The sequence below is a fragment of the Herpailurus yagouaroundi genome, unplaced genomic scaffold, assembly GCF_014898765.1.
Source record: "Herpailurus yagouaroundi ecotype Mexico unplaced genomic scaffold, PumYag 159, whole genome shotgun sequence".
NCBI classification, from domain to species: Eukaryota; Metazoa; Chordata; class Mammalia; order Carnivora; family Felidae; genus Herpailurus; species Herpailurus yagouaroundi.
In genome coordinates this window covers 81625770-81643322 of record NW_024412400.1, presented here as the reverse complement: position 1 = coordinate 81643322, position 17553 = coordinate 81625770, and positions in this window count along the sequence as shown.

Sequence of the window (17553 nt, the reverse complement as noted above, 5' to 3'; positions counted from 1 at the left end):
TAAACTATTTGAGCAAATGCAACAGAATCCCAACTCTTTCTGTAGAATTTAAATTTCTGGGGGTAGGGTCCAGGCCCATGCAGTTTGAGAGGAGATAAAATGCATGGGTGCTCCTGACAAGAACTCTGAAGGGAAAAGCCTGGATTGTAAATCATACCGAGTAGACACCCCCTTCTGTGTGAGCTCATCCTTGTTGGATGCCATTTTTCTGCAAACCATGCCATTTCCCCTACCTTTTAGCACTTCCTATGTAGATGTGTGTCCGGTTCAGGGAAAACTCCATGCCATTTTTATATTCCCCATTTGTAAACCTGTTGCTAATATCCTAATAAAATCCAGTAGTGGATACTTTCCCTTCTCTCTGCATGTGGCAGAAATGTAAGATTTCTGTAGTACCCTCCTCTCCCAGCCTAGACATATTCCATGTGCCCGCAGCCTGCCCTAAAATCTCTAAAGTTAGCTGGTACCATGGAAACTGACAGAAGTCAGTGTAGATTCTAGGGTTATGGGGAATAGCTTGTTGAGTCCAAAAATAATCAAAAACATTCTCAATGTTCTGAACTTCTGCAAACCTCATGGCATTTTGTATACTAGACTTCCATTGACAGGTTTTTCCAATATGGCCAGTATTGGCAATTGGACTTGAGATATGAATTTACTCAATTAATACTTACTGAACATCAATGATAAGTCCAGTGTCAGTGAATGCAGACAAGGCTAAGTGATGTAGGGTACCAACAGACCCTGTCCTGGTGGTATCTCATCATGATTTTGATTTGTATTTTCCTAATGATGAGTGATGTTGAGTATTTCTTCATGTGTCAGCCATCTGAATGTCTTATTTGGAAAAATGTCTATTCCTGTCTTCTGCTCATTTCTTAATTTGCTTGTTTTTTGGCTGTTGAGTTTGATAAATTCTTTATGACTTTGCATACGAACCCTTTATCAGATAAGTCATTTGTAAATATCTTCTCCCATTCTGAAGACTGCCTTTTAGTTTTGTTGATTGTTTCCTTTGCTGTACAGAGCTTTTTATCTTGATGAAGTCCCAATAGTTCATGTTGGCTTTTGTTTCCTTTGCCTTCGGCGATGTGTCTAGTAAGAAGTAGCTCTCGTAGAGGTCAAAGAGGTTGCTGCCTGTGTTCTTCTCTAGGATATTGATGGTTTCCTATCTCATATTTAGGTCTTTCACCCATTTTGAATTTATTTTTGTATATGGTGTAAGGAAGTGGTACAGTTTCATTCTTCTGCATGTTGCTGTCCAGTTCTTGCATTACCATTTGTTGAAGAGATTGTCTTTTTTCCATTGGATATTCTTTCCTGCTTTGCCAAAGATGAGGTGACCATATAGTTGTGGGTCCATTTCTGGGTTTTCTATTATGTTCCATTGATCTATGTGCCCATTTTTTTGTGAAAAATAAGTCAACCAGAGAAAGACAAATATCTTATGATTTCACTCATATATGGAATTTAAGAAACAAAGTAGATGAACATATAGAAAAGGGCAGGGGAAAAGAAGAAAGGGAAACAAATCACAGGAGACTCTTAATGATAGAGAAAAACCTGAGGGATGATGAGGGGATGTCGGAGATGGGCTAGATGGATGATGTATATCAGGGAGGGTGCTTGTTGTGACGAGCACTGGGTGTTGAGTGTGGTTGATTAATTGCTGAATTATGTTCCTATAATCAATATTGCACTGCATGTTAACTAAGTAACATTAATAAAATAAAACAAAATAAAATAAAATAAAATAAAATAAAGAAAAAAAGACCTTATCCAGATAATGAGCAGGGTGAACAATTATTACGTGGGAAGAGAACTAAACTTGGAATCTAGCACTGGTTCCACCATTGATCAGCCACAGTGAGCTATGGAGAGCTCCATCGATTTTTTTTTTTTTTTTTAATCTGTAAAATGAGGAGCTTGGCCCCATGCAATGGTTCTTATCCATAACAAGATCAGATTCACCGATGGTTTTGAAATGTCCCATTTCTAGGGTCTTACCCCAGATCAGGGCAATTGGAACCTCTGAGAGGAAGTCCCAGGTAGTAGCTTTCCAGGAGACTCCAATGCATGAACTGGGTTTCAAACCACTGGACAATGTCATCCTTCAGCAATAATGCTCAAAATCTTTTTCTGGCTAAACACACACCCAACTACTTCATAGATTACATTGTTGTCTAATTACCCTTTCTCTAATATTGTGGTTTTATTTTCCAGTTTTAGGGTTTTTGTTGGTGGTGGTGTGTGTTTGTTTGCTGAGGGGAGAGAAGGAGTTAAAGGGAGGCAGTTTTAAGAGGTTATTCTCATGTTTCTTTAGAAAAATAACTTCTTTTCTTGTCATTTTCTATTATTTTTAAGTAACCCTCCAAAATAGCCATTAATGCAAAAGAAATTATTTATTAAAGAACAGCCTTCTACTTAAAAATAACATTCTCTCAAGAGGATAAATGATTATAAAACAGAGCCTGAGTTATTTTCCTTTGCTACAGGAAATTTTCAGAAAGTCCTTAGCTAAATCATAATTTTACTTCCTTTGTTTTTAATTGATGAATTATTTTATTTCAGTTTTTTCATCATCTCTATGACTTTTTGTCTTGATTCTCTTTCCCCACAAAAAGAAAAAGTAAACACACACACATACACACACACACACACATAATTTGGAAAACTGGACAAGTATTTCTTAACTAAGTTGACCTGAATTAAAGTACTTTATTCTCCCAAAATGGATATTTTTCTTTTAATCTAGCACAAAAATGAATTCCATATGGGTTAAGGACTTGAATATGAAAACAAAAACTTAAAAAATTTCAGAAGAAAAAAAATTGAACAGATCCTTTACCATTAATTACAGAATTTTTTTTTATTAAATAAAACACAAATGGAAACCATTTTTAAAGGAGATATACAACTACATTAAAATGAAGAACTTCTGTTCATCAAAAACATGATAGGAACATAAAAAGATAGTCCATAATTGGGAGGAGAAACCATGACATAACATATAATAAACAAAAATTTTATATCCAGAATATAAAAACACCACCAATAAATCAATTTAAAGTACATAACTCAATAGAAAAATAGCCAAAACTCATGCAAAGGTATTTCACAAAAGATGAATGATATAAGGTCATTAAAGATATGAAAATAGGGGCGCCTGGGTGGCGCAGTCGGTTGAGCGTCCGACTTCAGCCAGGTCACGATCTCGCGGTCCGTGAGTTCGAGCCCCGCGTCGGGCTCTGGGCTGATGGCTCAGAGCTTGGAGCCTGTTTCCGATTCTGTGTCTCCCTCTCTCTCTGCCCCTCCCCCATTCATGCTCTGTCTCTCTCTGTCCCAAAAATAAACGTTGAAAAAAAAATTAAAAAAAAAAAAGATATGAAAATACGCCCAACTTTATTAATAACCTTAACAAAAAACCTTATATATAAAATTAGTGACATGCAAATTTAGGGCATAAGCATACTCCATAGATTGGCAAAATTTACAAGTCTAATAATACAAGTGTTGATCAATGGTGGTGAGTCTCTCAATTGGTCCAACCAAGTTTGAAATACTGTTATATTATAAATTTAAACATCCAAATTCCTATAACAATGAACTGCTAGAAAAAATCACATATATACCAATATACATGAATACAATTGACCAATGTAGTAATTTTAATAGAAAGAAAACTGGAATTCTTTCAAATGTTCACTGGTGAGAGTGTGATAACTTGTGGTGTATTCATACAATAGAATATCTTGTAGCAGTGAAAATGAAAAAAGTACAGCCATACATGAAATAAAGTATTTTATGTATTCAATGATTATGTTATTTAGAAATGTGATTTTTAGTGATTAAAAAAAAAAAGTCCCACAGGGACACACTGAGTTATAATACCATTTTTATAAAACTCAAAACTAAGTAATATATTGTTAAGGCATATATACATAAGAGACAACCTATTGAGAAAGAAAATCCTGGGAATGATAGACACAAAATTCAATACAGTGTTACATCTGGAAGAAGGCCTGTGGTGAGATCAGTGAAGAGCTTACAGACACGGATGTTGTTGGCTATGTTCTAGTCCTGGGTTTGGTAGAGGGTTCACAGGTATTCATTATATATAATTATTATTCTTTAAAACTTACATATATATTCTTTTGTTTGTATCAAATAGTGTATTGGAAAAGACAATAAAGAGATGTGTTATAAAACAAAGAAATGTCAACAGGTTTCCACTTTTATGTCCCATTAGCTAAAATGGTGTTCCTGTGGTCACATTCCACAGCAAGTTGGGAAGTTTAGTTACACAGATGAGCACATTGTTGCCCCTGAGTATCAGATTTTGCTTGTCTCATTAGTTAGATCACCTCAACCAATTTACTAATGTCTCTCAACCTCAGCAATAACATGTGTGTGACTTAACCCACAGAGTTTTAGTAGAAATCAAATGACATTACATAATGTGAATGTCCTTTGTAAACCAAAAACACTGAACAAATATAAGGGATTATGCTTTTCAGGCATAATTCTCTTGGAAAAAGGAAAACTGTTATCTTTTTTATTTATTTTTAAAAAATGTTTAATGTTTATTTATTTTTGAGAGAGGGAGAGAGAGAAAGAGTGAGAGAGAGCACAAGTGAGGGAGCACAGAGAGAGAGGGAGACACAATCTGAAGCAGGCTCCAGGATCTGACCTGTCAACACAGAGCCTGACTTGGGGCTTGGACTCACAAACTGAGATATCATGACCTGGGCCCAAGTCAGACGCTTAACTGAGCCATTATCTTCACAATTTCAAGTGCACAGTTGATTGGGTAGGGTCTTTTCTCTGATTTCATATATTAACCAACCTCCGTGTCTGTCTTTCACAATAATATATCTACTTAGAATTGAGAGACCCATATTACAGAATCAAAAAGCCAGGTTAACATAATACATCATATAGACAAGCACATTTCCTGATGATGTGACTTAAAAAAATGATAAAACATAAAATGCACATAACATTAAAAATGTCTAGATGCAGCAACTTTACTCTTTTACATCCTCATGAGATGTTGGAAGCAAAGCAATTTTGTTGAAATGTTATCAGTGAAACTGTCCTCTCTGCACGTTAGTGCTTACTCTGTGCCAAATTCTGATCCAAACAGAAAGTATAGAGATGAGGAAAACATAGCCTTTGCCTCAGGGCCACCTTTTTGCAAAAACCCAGAATGATACCATCCTCACTGTGGTCTACATGAATGATGTACCATAGAGGTTGCGCAGTGGATAGCCCAGAAGGCCATATACAGAGGCTTCAAAAACAGAAATTATGAGAGAAATAAAAAATTAATCAACTAGGATACAAATTCAGGTTGTGAGAGAAACCTTGAATGACCACTAATGACCAGAGAAAAACCATTTATTTCCTACTCTTCAGAGTGGTAAAAGTCTTAAAACCTAAAAACACCAAGTGTTGGCTAGGATATGAAGGAATGGTTCTCAATCTCATTTACAAGTGTGAACTGGTAAACCACTAACTATAGAAAGCCAATTTCAAAACACCTAGGAGAATTGCTCCTTTCACTGTGATCTGGCAATTTTAACTTGAGATAGAAATCCTTGAATAGCAAATACCTGGGCATACCATGATTGCATGCATAGAAGAGGTGAAACTGTTGGTGTTGAGTGCTAAGGGAAGCCCAGAAGCAGGGAGCAGTTAATAACTTTAGAGAGTTGAGAAAGCTGGTAGAGAGAGAAGCACCAAGGCATGGTCAGGACAAAACAAAGAAAGGCATTCCCAGTGGAGGGCAAGATGTGCACAGGTGAAAGGGCAAGCAATGTGGTGAACAAAACACATAAGTTATGCTAAGCGACTCAGCATACTTAAGGCAAAAGTGAACAGAAAGTGTAATAAAGATAAGGCATATGAAAAGATTCAAGTTTCAGATTAAGAAATTTGAGTAGGTGCTTCCCTATCTACAAAGATTAAATAACTTTTTCTCTGAGAATTAAAGGGAAGATCTGATACAAGCTCTAGAGTTTAAGAAAATTTGGCACTAGACATCTTTTGATACTGGACATCTCTTGTGATTTTTTTTAATGTCCAGTATTCACTCCTCCTTCTAGTAATGGCACTATGGTTTGTTTTAGATAAATATCCTATATTACTCTCTGTAAGTATTGTTCAGATGGCCTATCCTACCACCCAACAGGATAGAAACATAGGTGTATAAATATCTACAATGTTTTTGAACATCAGTATCTTCCATATTTCTGGCAAAGCTGTAATAATTGTTATGAATATTATTATAGAATATAGATGAAAAATAACCAAGACTCCCTTAGACGTGCATATCCAATTTTCCATCTGCATTTCATCACTAGGAAGATTGGTGTGTCTGATGGATTCTTCCTACATTATGGTTCTTAATCTTTCTCTTGAAGAAAGAGATTCAATCCATCAATGAACCCTGTCAACTCTACCTGCAAATTTCATCCTGAATCAGGTTGTTTCTCTCCAACTGTTACTGCAGTCCAAACCATAGTCATCTACCAAGACCAGTAGAAGAACCTCCCAAATGATTCCCTGCTTCCAGTCCTGTGCCCTACAGTCTATTCTCCAAATAGTAAAAAGATGGATCTTTTGAAAACATAAGTTAGGTAATTCTCCTATCTTTGCTCTTCACAATCCTCCAGAATTTCCAAACAATTTAAAATAAAATCTGACCCGAGGTGTCTTCCCATCCTTGTTACTTACCGCTATCCTCCTAAATCATTCTGCCCCAGCCTCTTGTCTCATTGTCATCCTTGTAATGCAACAAGTAAGCATCTTTAATTTATTGGTTTTCTCTGAGCTTCACTTTTCTCAGAATTGCAAGATTTCACCATACCAGAAAAGTCTTATCTAATCACCCTATTTGAAATGGTGCCCCATCACTCTATTCCTTTGTCCTGCTTCATTTTTCCTAACACGACAGCAAGGGCAGAATGTTATACTGTGTACTTATTCATGTGTTAGTGTATTGCCTGACTGTCCCTCTGATTAAATACCCAAAGAAGGCAGGAGATTTATATATTTATGCAAGTTTTATGTTTGTTCACCACTAGATCATAGAGTCTAGGACCATAGAGTTTACCCTGTAGTATAACTCAAGTAGTGGCTAGTAAATAAATTCATTAATCAAGTGAATGATTATTTTAAGGCAGAACATATGAACCAGGTTGGGCCAAAGAGATTTCATTATTTTTGTTCATTCTTTATTATAATTATTAGGGAGGAAAACTCTCCTTTTCTATAATTTGTTAGATGAAAAAAGAAAAACATAAAGCCAAAAAATAAATAATAAATAAGGTCATCTCTATAAGAAAAGCAGCACTGCAGGATGGAGAGGAACAGTGCCTAATAACGTAATGCCAACCCGTAGATGCAGCCACACCAAAAATAGCTGTAACTCTGGACTTTTGGGTGCCAGTACACTACTTATTTCTTTTCTTTAAAAAACTTTAATGTTTATTTATTTTTGAAACAGGGAGAGTAAGGGAGGGGCAGAGGGAGAGGGAGACACGGAATCTGAAATAGGCTCCAAACCCTGAGCTGTCAGCACAGAGCCCGACATGGGGCTCGAACTCACAAACTGAGAGATCATGACCTGAGCTGAAGTCAGATGCTTAACCAACTGAGCCACCCAGGTGCCCCTTTTATTTTCTTAATGCCTTTGACTTAGATTTTTGTCATTTGCTTCTGAAAGAGTCCTAATATAATTACCAATCTCCTCATATAAAAATAGATCAAGTGAGATCTGGGAAGATGGTGGGGGGGGGGGGGGGAGAGTTTTCACCAAATTCACAAAATTAATGATGGAGCCAAGATTTACACTTAGAACATCTGAATCCAAATCCTGGTCTTTTTTTACTCTATCGCTTAGCTGGCTGCACAAATAGATTCAACCGCCCCATGATCTTAGGTTGTTGGGCATTAACAAAACAGCCTAGTATTTGGGCCAAGAATCCTAGGAAATTAAGTAGATTGAGATGAAGTTCCTTGTATTATTTAATCTTTTAAAATTTAAACTGCTACTTCACCGTGGGGGAGTCTAGCTCAGGAAAAAGAAAAAAAATTCCTTTAAAGAAAATATGAGGATTAATCCTCTCAGTGAAACTTAAGCTATAGGTTCCCTGAAGAAAGGAAAATCACTTTTATAAAGACTTGTTTTTCCTCAGAAACTTGTAACATTCATGCTTTTTTTTCTTCCCCTGGGTTTATTGCACCTCACAAATCTTTTAATTCCCTGCATCTGGATGAATGTAACTGAATCATAGTTTCTGTGCAATGCTGTGGACCTGCCAACCCCAAGTTCAACCTTGGGACTGTCAGAGTATCTAACAAAGTGTGGAGCTCAGTAACTGGCACATAGTAGGCATTTGACACGGGGCTCCAACTTATGAACAAACCATGAGATCATGACCTGAGCCAAAACCAAGAGTCAGATGCTCAGCCCACTGAGCCATTCAGGCACCACCCCCAAAACCCCAAACTTGACATATAGCCTTTACTCAACATCTCCACCATAAGTCGAATAGGAATCTCAAAACAAAACATGGGCAAAACCAAATTCCTGATACCAAAGCAAACCAAATTAAGAAGGTCTCTCCATTCTCAGTCTAAGTGTGACTGCCTTTTCAGTGTTATGGGCCAAAGTCTTAGCTATATCCTTGACTGCATTTTTTGGTTTACACACTATATCCAATCCATCATTGAATCCTGTGAGCTGCAGTTCAAAATTGATCTCAAATCTAACTCTCAAATCTAACTCTCACCACCTAACTCCAAGCCCCACAGTCTCTCATTTAGACTACTGATGTTTTATTAGACCTTTTCATTGTTCACTGGGCTTTAATCCTCATCTACTTGGAGTCCAATTTCTAGGCAACAGCATGATTATCTTAAAACCCAAATCATAAGTGTCTTTCTTCTGCTTAAAATCCTCCACAGTTTTTACATTTTACTTGGAATAAAATTCCAATCCCATACCTTGGCCCATTGTCTGTAAGGACCCCTGTATTATATGACCCTTGCTTCCCTCTCTGATGTCATCTCCTTTCCCTGACTCATTCTTTGTTAACCACAAATACTTCTCCCCTACAAAATCCATATTACCAACCTAGGACATCTGCATTTGCCATACCATTTGACAGCATAGCTCTTCCCTCAGCTATCCACATGGTTAATTCATCTCTCATTGCATCCAGGTTTTTGCTCAAATGTCACCTTGTTCAAAAACACTTCTTGACCAATCTAAACACAACAACATGTAACCCAGACCCTCATCACTGTCTAACATCGTATCTGCTTTTTATCCATAATTCTTATCTACAATAGATGCAGTATATGCTTATTTGTTCATGTGCATATCATTTGTCTCCAACAGAATGCACACTTCATAGAAATGGAGAACTTTTCTGTTTTTTGTTTTTATTTTTTTTTAGCATTTACTTATTTTTGAGAGAGAGAGAGAGAGAGAGAGGGAGACAAAGAGAGAGCACAAGCCAGGGAAGGGTATAGAGAGTGGGAAACACAGAATCCAAAGCAGTCTCCAGGCTCTGAGCTGTCAGCACAGAGCCGACATAGGGCCTGAACCCATGAGATCGTGACTTGGGCTGAAGTTGGTTGTTTAACCAACTGAGCCACCCAGGCACCCCGAGAATTTTTCTGTTTTGTTCACTGCTATATTTCCAGCTGCTACAACTGTGTCAGAGCAGGTATTCAATGACTTCTTCATTGATTAGTAATTAACTTTTCTTCTTTTCCTTTAACATTGTCCTATACCTTGTTCCATGGATTCTTAACAAAGAAGAACAGTAATAATTTTTTATGTCTGATTTGTCCCACATCCTTTGTATAAGATACAGTATTATATTTCTGTTTTAAGATACTCATTGTGAGATGGTAGAGGCATGGGAGAGAAGATGAAATGCCCTGCTTAGTTACATGCTTGTAGAATTCCAGGGATGAACTGACCACCAGGAGGGGAACTTGTGGAAATGAAAATGATGAGTAGGAAGGCAGTATTTTCTCTTTGCTCAAAAGTTTCTTCCATGTAGGCCTGAATGAGATCCTAGAGGTCAATGGTGCAATCTAGACTATGTTGAATCCTTCTTCCAGCATCCTGCACGAGTGATCAACCATTTTACCTCCAAAGGCAAGAAGCTCACTGAAATGCAGGGCCATGGATGTCATAAGCCAGAAACTTCTCCCCAGTAAGCTCTGTTCTCTGAATTATCTTTCAGTACATTATGAGGTTATATTCCATTTGTCACTAGAGATTTCTTTTTCCTGCCAGGTCCCCAGAAAACTACCTTCCAGATCCCCTGTCAGTCTTGATCCTTAACCAAGTGTGAAAGCTGTCATCATTTCTAAAGCTCACATCAGGCCCTTCTCTCTCTGCCCAGCCTCAAGGCCTTATGGCTACATCATCAGGCTTTCTGTAACTGTGACTCATCTCATAGATCACATCAAAGACACACTGGTGCCCGAGAACCTCTCAGGAGAGACTCTTGCTGGGAACATACTCAAGCGTTAGATTTTGTGAGGCTTGTCAGTGCCAATGAATATAGTAATGCCAGCTACAGTTCTAAGAATGAGGAGCACCCACTTACACATGAGCCTTCTTACCTCTCCCTAACCAGTTCTGGAGTCCACAATGACACTTAAATATAGCTTAATGATTAAGTCTTTTCCATTTACTACTCTGTGACCTTGGTGAGGTCATTAATCCTCTCAAAGCTTCAATTGCCTCAGCTTCAACTGGGAATTATGAGTACCAAATTTTTTTGAGTTGATGTTAGTATTAAATAGTTATATTTCTTGTCCATAATAGTCACTCAGGAAATTTACCTACTATTAGTTATTCTTTTCTTTATAATGGCATGGGGAAAACATATATTTTAGTTTATCTTCTCATATTCTTTGCGACTGGTTCAGCAAAAGTTCTCACTTATATGTAACTGAAAGGTAAGACTTATCAGAACGTGGGATGCCTGGGCGGTTCAGTTGGGTAAGCATCTGGCTCTTGATTTCGGCTTAGGTTGTGACGTCACATTTTGTAAGTTCAGCCCCATGTTGGCTCTGCATTGACATTGCAAAGCCTGCTTGGGATCCCCTCTCTCTGTCTGTCTCTCTTTCTCACTCTCAATCTCTCTCCCTCCCCAGTTTTTACTCTCTCTCTCCCAAAATAAATAAATAAAAACTTAAAAAAAACTTACCAGAATTTGTAAAAAAAAATTGAATTATTGATCATTCAAATTGAATTTTTATAAAATATTTTGCAAATGTATTGTTCTAGTGAAATGTAATCAAGTATTTGAAGACATTCCTCTTAATAAATAGTATCATAATTACAAAAAAACATTTTATTCAATCATTTAGACAACTTGGTAACTTCCATTTACATTTATCTTCTTTTGGTATTGTTATCAACATTTACTCTCCATGGTAAGACTGGGTCTCTCCGATATAATGAGATTGGATCATTGCACAAATAGGATGGTCCTATCAATGTGTTAAAGGAAATCATAAAATTAAAATCTTTTCCAGTTCTACAGCACAATCACCTAAATTCACAGGTTTTCAGAGTTTGGTGTTCAGTCTTCTGGAGGACCCTGGGACTTGTTCAGCAGTCTTCTGAAGTCAAAACTAATGTGCCTTTTCCACTGATGGTACAAAACTTTCGGTGTATGAGCATGAACCCATGCTTGGACATCAAACTTTATTTGTAGTCACTGTATTCTTCTCTGCCACATCAGTTCCATTCATTCATCGAAGAATATCCTTCATGAAGTGCTAAGAATTATTGATTTTGTTAAACCTCAACCTTTAGCTAAAAGCCTAGTACACATTCTGCGTGATGAAATGAGAAGTTTGCATAAAGCACTCTGCTCCATACCAAAGTGTGAAAGCTGTCTGAAGGAAAAGCTGCTTTTTTCATGGGACACCATTTTTACCTGAAAGAATGATTAAAAGACAAACTATGGTTATTCGAACCTGGGTATTAGGCAAACATTTTCTTGAAAAAATAAGCAACGGCCTCACTTCATGGCAAACAACTGGGAGTATTTGTTGCCTATGATACCATTTGCACTTTCAAATAAAACTGTATAGCCATTTGCAATTTGTAAAATATGTATCTGCCACCATGAGCTTGACAGCTCACCAATACTTAGACTTTCCTGATGAGATTGGTAGTATTAACAAAGATAATTTGTCAATGTTGTAGAATGAAATGAGCCATCCCTTTGGAAGATCTACATAACTTAGCGATCTTAGTTATCAACATAACCATAGTATTTTCCATGTTGGCTATGCCAATTTACATTCCCGCCAACATTCCCAACAAAAAAGGTTCCCTCTTGTCCATGTTTCTTGCCTAATTGCTGGCACTAGGACTTCCGGTAATATGTTAAATAGAAGTGGCAAGAATGGATATCCATGACTTGTTCCTGATTTTAGAGAAAAGGTTTTCAATGTTTCACTATTGAGTATGATGTCCACTCTGGGCTTGTCATTTATGGTTTTTACTATGTTGAGGTACATTCCTTCTATACATAATTTGTTGAGAATTTTTTATTGTGAAAGGATATTGAATTTTGTCAAATGCTTTTTCTGCATCTATTGAGATTATCACACCATTTTTAGCCTTCATTTTGTTAATGTGATGGTCACATTTATTTATTTGTATATGTTGAATTATCCTTGCATCCCACAGAGAAATCTTAGTTGCCCATAGCATATGACCATTTTAATGTGCTGTTGAATTGAGTTTGCTAGTGTTTTATTATTTTTGCATCTATGTCTTTTCTGGTTTTCTTGAGGGTGATAATAATATCCTCATTCTACCTAGATCAGAAAATAAAGTAATATCCCATGCTTCTTGTATAAATAAAAATATCAGCTTTTTTCTGTAAAGCTTGATTAGAAAATACTTAATCAAGAACATCTTGGGCCCAAAAGAACATCCTATTTCTACCCCATAGAATTAATTTATTCACCTAGTCATAGGCAGTGGAGTTAGAAAATGTCCAGAATTCTCTGCAGGGGCAGGGCCTGTCCCAAGATGCTTACCCACTGGAGGATGCTGGAAGAAAAAATGTCTGAAGGCTGAGCCTTGGCCAGGACCCAAAAAAGAGAAAATGCTAGATTATACATGTGCGATGACCTCTTTCCCCCAAATCACCAATCAGATAACTCACCCATCTCTCATAGGCAAGGATTGGTGAAGGAAATAGAAGGCAGATTTCCCCCTGCCCCCCAAATTCCAAAATAAAAGATGTTCTTTTATGAGCTGCTTCAGAAAAGCAAGCCAATGGAGAGAAAGATGCTTACCATCGTCCAGTATCTGTCCATGGCAGATGATTTTTTTCATTGCTATAACCAGAATATTCCTTTAATTTAGTGTTCTACTCATTTCATTCAACATTTTATTGTATTAATACTTTACATGCTTCTGCTTAGTCTCCATAGTTACTGTTTTATCACCTAATATTTGTCCATTAAAAATGGGACATATTACTTAAGTATTCTCTTACAGCTATACATTTCAATTGTTTCTCATTTTCACTTTGGTAATCATCTTCTTGCATATGGCCCTTTCCCTACTTTTAAATTTTCTTTGCTGCGTTTACATAAATGGGATTACTGAATACTTTTATAATCCTTCGTACGTATTGCCAAACTTCTATCTACAGGATGATGCACAAATGCCAGACTTTGGCCTAAACATCACAAGGTAGAGGGCTCCAAAATGGAAAATGGTTTTTAAAGAGTGTGGACATTTTAAGTCTCCTCCTGACCTCATAAATATATTCTACACCTTTCCTTCTGCTATCTTCCTCCTCCCATTGACCAGTTTGTCAAAGCTCCAGAACAAATGACTTCCCTTAGCCTTTTATGGAGTTGAATAAAGCTGAAAACCCAAGGCAAAAGTCAGGGAACTTTCCAGAGAAGGAGAATTGAACATTATTCTGAATCTACTGAGGACCCCACCCTTTCCTCATTTCCTTTCCTGAATGACTGTCCAAAAATTCTTTTTAATTTGAGGACCTGCTTCTTGCTTGTTTAGAATGTCAAAGTTCCTCATTGGACTCTTGATAGTAAGTATCAAGTATCTCATACAAAATCCTGGTTGTACCTGTAAATCTTTTCATTATCTTCCAATGTAGTTCAATTGTTTTTGTATACATAGAATGCAACTTAGATGTTAATATCCTCCACAAAATCAAAGACTTCAATCTCAATTTACCTTTCATATATTTTTTATCCAGACACTAACACCTTGCTCTTCAGGCCCCTAACTCAGGAAGTCACCTGATTTCCTAACTGGTTTTCATTTGTTTTCCTTTGTAGATCATCCAATTATTTCCTTATTCTTGGTACAAAAATATATCTCCTATAATTACCTTGTTGGTCTTCAGAGATCCTGTGCAGGTTAGGATAGCATTTGGGGGATTTTTCTGAGAAGACTGTTTAATATCTCTTTTGTCTATCTTAGACTTCTTATTCATTCTAGTTTGATAATATCCACATTACAATTATCTATTCAAGTTCTACAACCTTTATACATACATATTAAGTTTTTCTGATTCAAAAATTCATACATTCATAGATTTTTTTCCATGAATGTACATGGAATCTTCAGTATATGTGAGATATCAATATATACGAGAAAGGTGAATTTTCTTGGACTTCAGTGCTACTAGAGCTAATAAATTATGTTGCTAAAATTAAAAATGAAAGACTTTTGTCGTAACTGTGCTGAAATTTGCCCTATATTTCTTTGTCGTCCTTTCAGGAGCTGGCGTAAAAAGCCCTGGATGTGGTAAGCCCTTAAATAATGTCTCCTTATTGGGCCACAGAGATGCTTTCACATTACACACTTGGATTATTATTAATAAAATTGCTTCAATTATCTTTTGCTCACACTGTTACTAAAGTTAAAAATTTATAAAATAATAATGGAAGGATCTCATGTCATGTTTCCAGCTTTCTGCCAAGAACTTAGCTGGCCATAGCTGCTGATGGTGAGTCTAGGGACTCCTGACCTCTCTTGTTCGCTCCACTTCCCCCACTCCACTTAGATGCAGTGGCAAGTGAATGAAACAAGTCTGGAGCCATTCGTGTTTGACCCGTGAATACCTTAGCCACACCTTAGACTCCACCTTTCTTCTGATACCTTGAATTTAGAAGCTTATTTTTGGACTGCCTAGTTGGCTCTTTATAGAACTTCTCAAAGTTCTTAATACACAGACACACACACACACACACACACACACGCTCCTGGCAATTATTACCGAAATTGCTTGCTATGGTATCCTTCTCATTTTTTTAGGGAGATGGTCTCTGTAACCAGTAAAACAATACTGCTTTTCAACCTGAAGAGATATCCAGGAAATATATTATTTGTAAATCCTCTGTTCCTTGGTTATATAACTTGCTGCTTTCTCTTGTGGTTCCTGATAACAATAACCAATGACAATAACTGTGGTAACCCCAGAAGCAGCCAATCTCCTTCTTTCTCTAAGGTCCAACCAACCGCTGACCACTTTTTCTTGCTTGTCAATAATTGGGGGAATAATTTGGTTAAACACTCAGGGATTATTTTGAGTGGCAGCTTTATAGTTCTGCGGAAAATACAAAATAAACCCCTTCAGTGAAAATGGTTAAAATTGTTCACAATATATTTTTTCCCATACTTTTCAATCTAATCTGTCACTAAGTCATGCTCTTTTTTTCTTGTAAATATGCCTCAAATCATCTATTTTTTTTTCCATTTCTCTGCTGCTACCTTAGTCTAAGCCACTGAACTATTTAAATACCTCCAAATATGCGACCCCTCACCTATCCATTCCTACCTCCTTTGCCAATCCCCTTAGATCAGTCCCTCCCTCTTCCCATGTACTGCTTGATATTGTAGGAGGCTAAACTTTGCAGATCGTGATAACCAGGCTATATGTCAGCTGGCTTCCTACTGTTTCTACTAACGGGAGATAGGAGATTGGAGAATGTAGGAAGGGAGAACCCAGCTATTTCCCTCTTACTTCCAGGCCATAGTCAGCCTCTCTGACTCCGTCTCTTTTCTGTGATCTAGTTCCCATTTCCCATGGTTCCAGCTTCTTCCAGGAGACCCTGGACCCTAGGCACCCAGTTTGCCACCTCCTTCCTTGGTCCCTCCAGCCATGGCATGTTAGAGACTTCCAGCTGTTGCTAACTCTGGGTTACCTTGTTGGTAACAAGGGACCTGGGTTACCGGTTGACTTTTAATTCACTTCATCAACTGTCAACTATCAGCAGACTCTTTCCAGACTGTAAAACTGTCAGGGAGAGAAATGGACTACTATAACCAAAGAATTTAAGGTCTAACACTGTTGTCCTACTTCTTAAGACAAAGACTATCTCCACTGGCACAAAATAACAAAGCTATTATCATGGATTAGTTGATGAATGTTCTTTGCAAGAACTAAGACTCCAACCCACCACTGAAACCGAATAAAGACACCATTTAGAAGGAAAAATAATCAACAACACACACACACACACACACACACACACACAAAGACACCAAAAACTGACTTTGAACTGTGTACTCCCCAACATAGACCACTAATGATTGTTTATAATGTGGATTCTCTCTAGCATTTAACTCTTTCTTTTTGAATATGATGATGGGTGGGGCACCTGCCTCTGGCTAGACAGACTACATGACGGTAGGTGCAGCTGCAGCAATATACAAATGGTGTTCAGATAAAAGTCTCTAGTGAGCAGGGTCTTCTTTGTTCTGTTGTTTGTACAATCACTGAGCAAAGAGTACCAGTATGAGCTTCATCTTTAATTGCCAGACTTCTCTGCAGTGCATACAATTCCCTTTCTGCAGTCATGGCAGTTTCTCAGCAACGCTGGTGGTCAAAAAACCCTGTACTGTTCAAACCCTTTGGACCACTGCATAATTTTAAAATATACAGCCTTTAGTATTTATAGCCCATGGAAATCATACTTTGAACCTGGCTAAGTCTCATTCCTCACAGACTTAATTTCTTATAAACTCATTGCAGCTACATTGGAAAGAAGGAAAAAGGCCTGAAACTATATTCAATCAGGGGCAACATAATGTTTACAATTTGATAATTATGATTGCAAAACATCATGGTCTCCTTTAATCGGGGCTCTGACTATGCAGCAACCTAGTTCAAGCCAAATTTTTTAGACAAATGAGGATATTAATATTTGGAAGACACAGTCCAATCCTTAAGAAGTTCAAAATTAGAAAATTTCACAAATGATGAAGCTGAATTATTTTTTTAAGTTACACAAGAAATAAAAGAAATGCGTTACGTGGTTGCAAATAATTGGAAGAGATCACATTTTGTTATAAAATTTAGAAAAGACTTCATGGAGAAGCCTTGAAAGGCAATTAAGATTTCATCATGAAAATATAAGAACAGCAGGAACAAAGATATCCCAGGATTGTCAGAGATATTTGTGGGGGGCACAGAATAGTCTATTGCCTTTGGATTCTCCTGACCA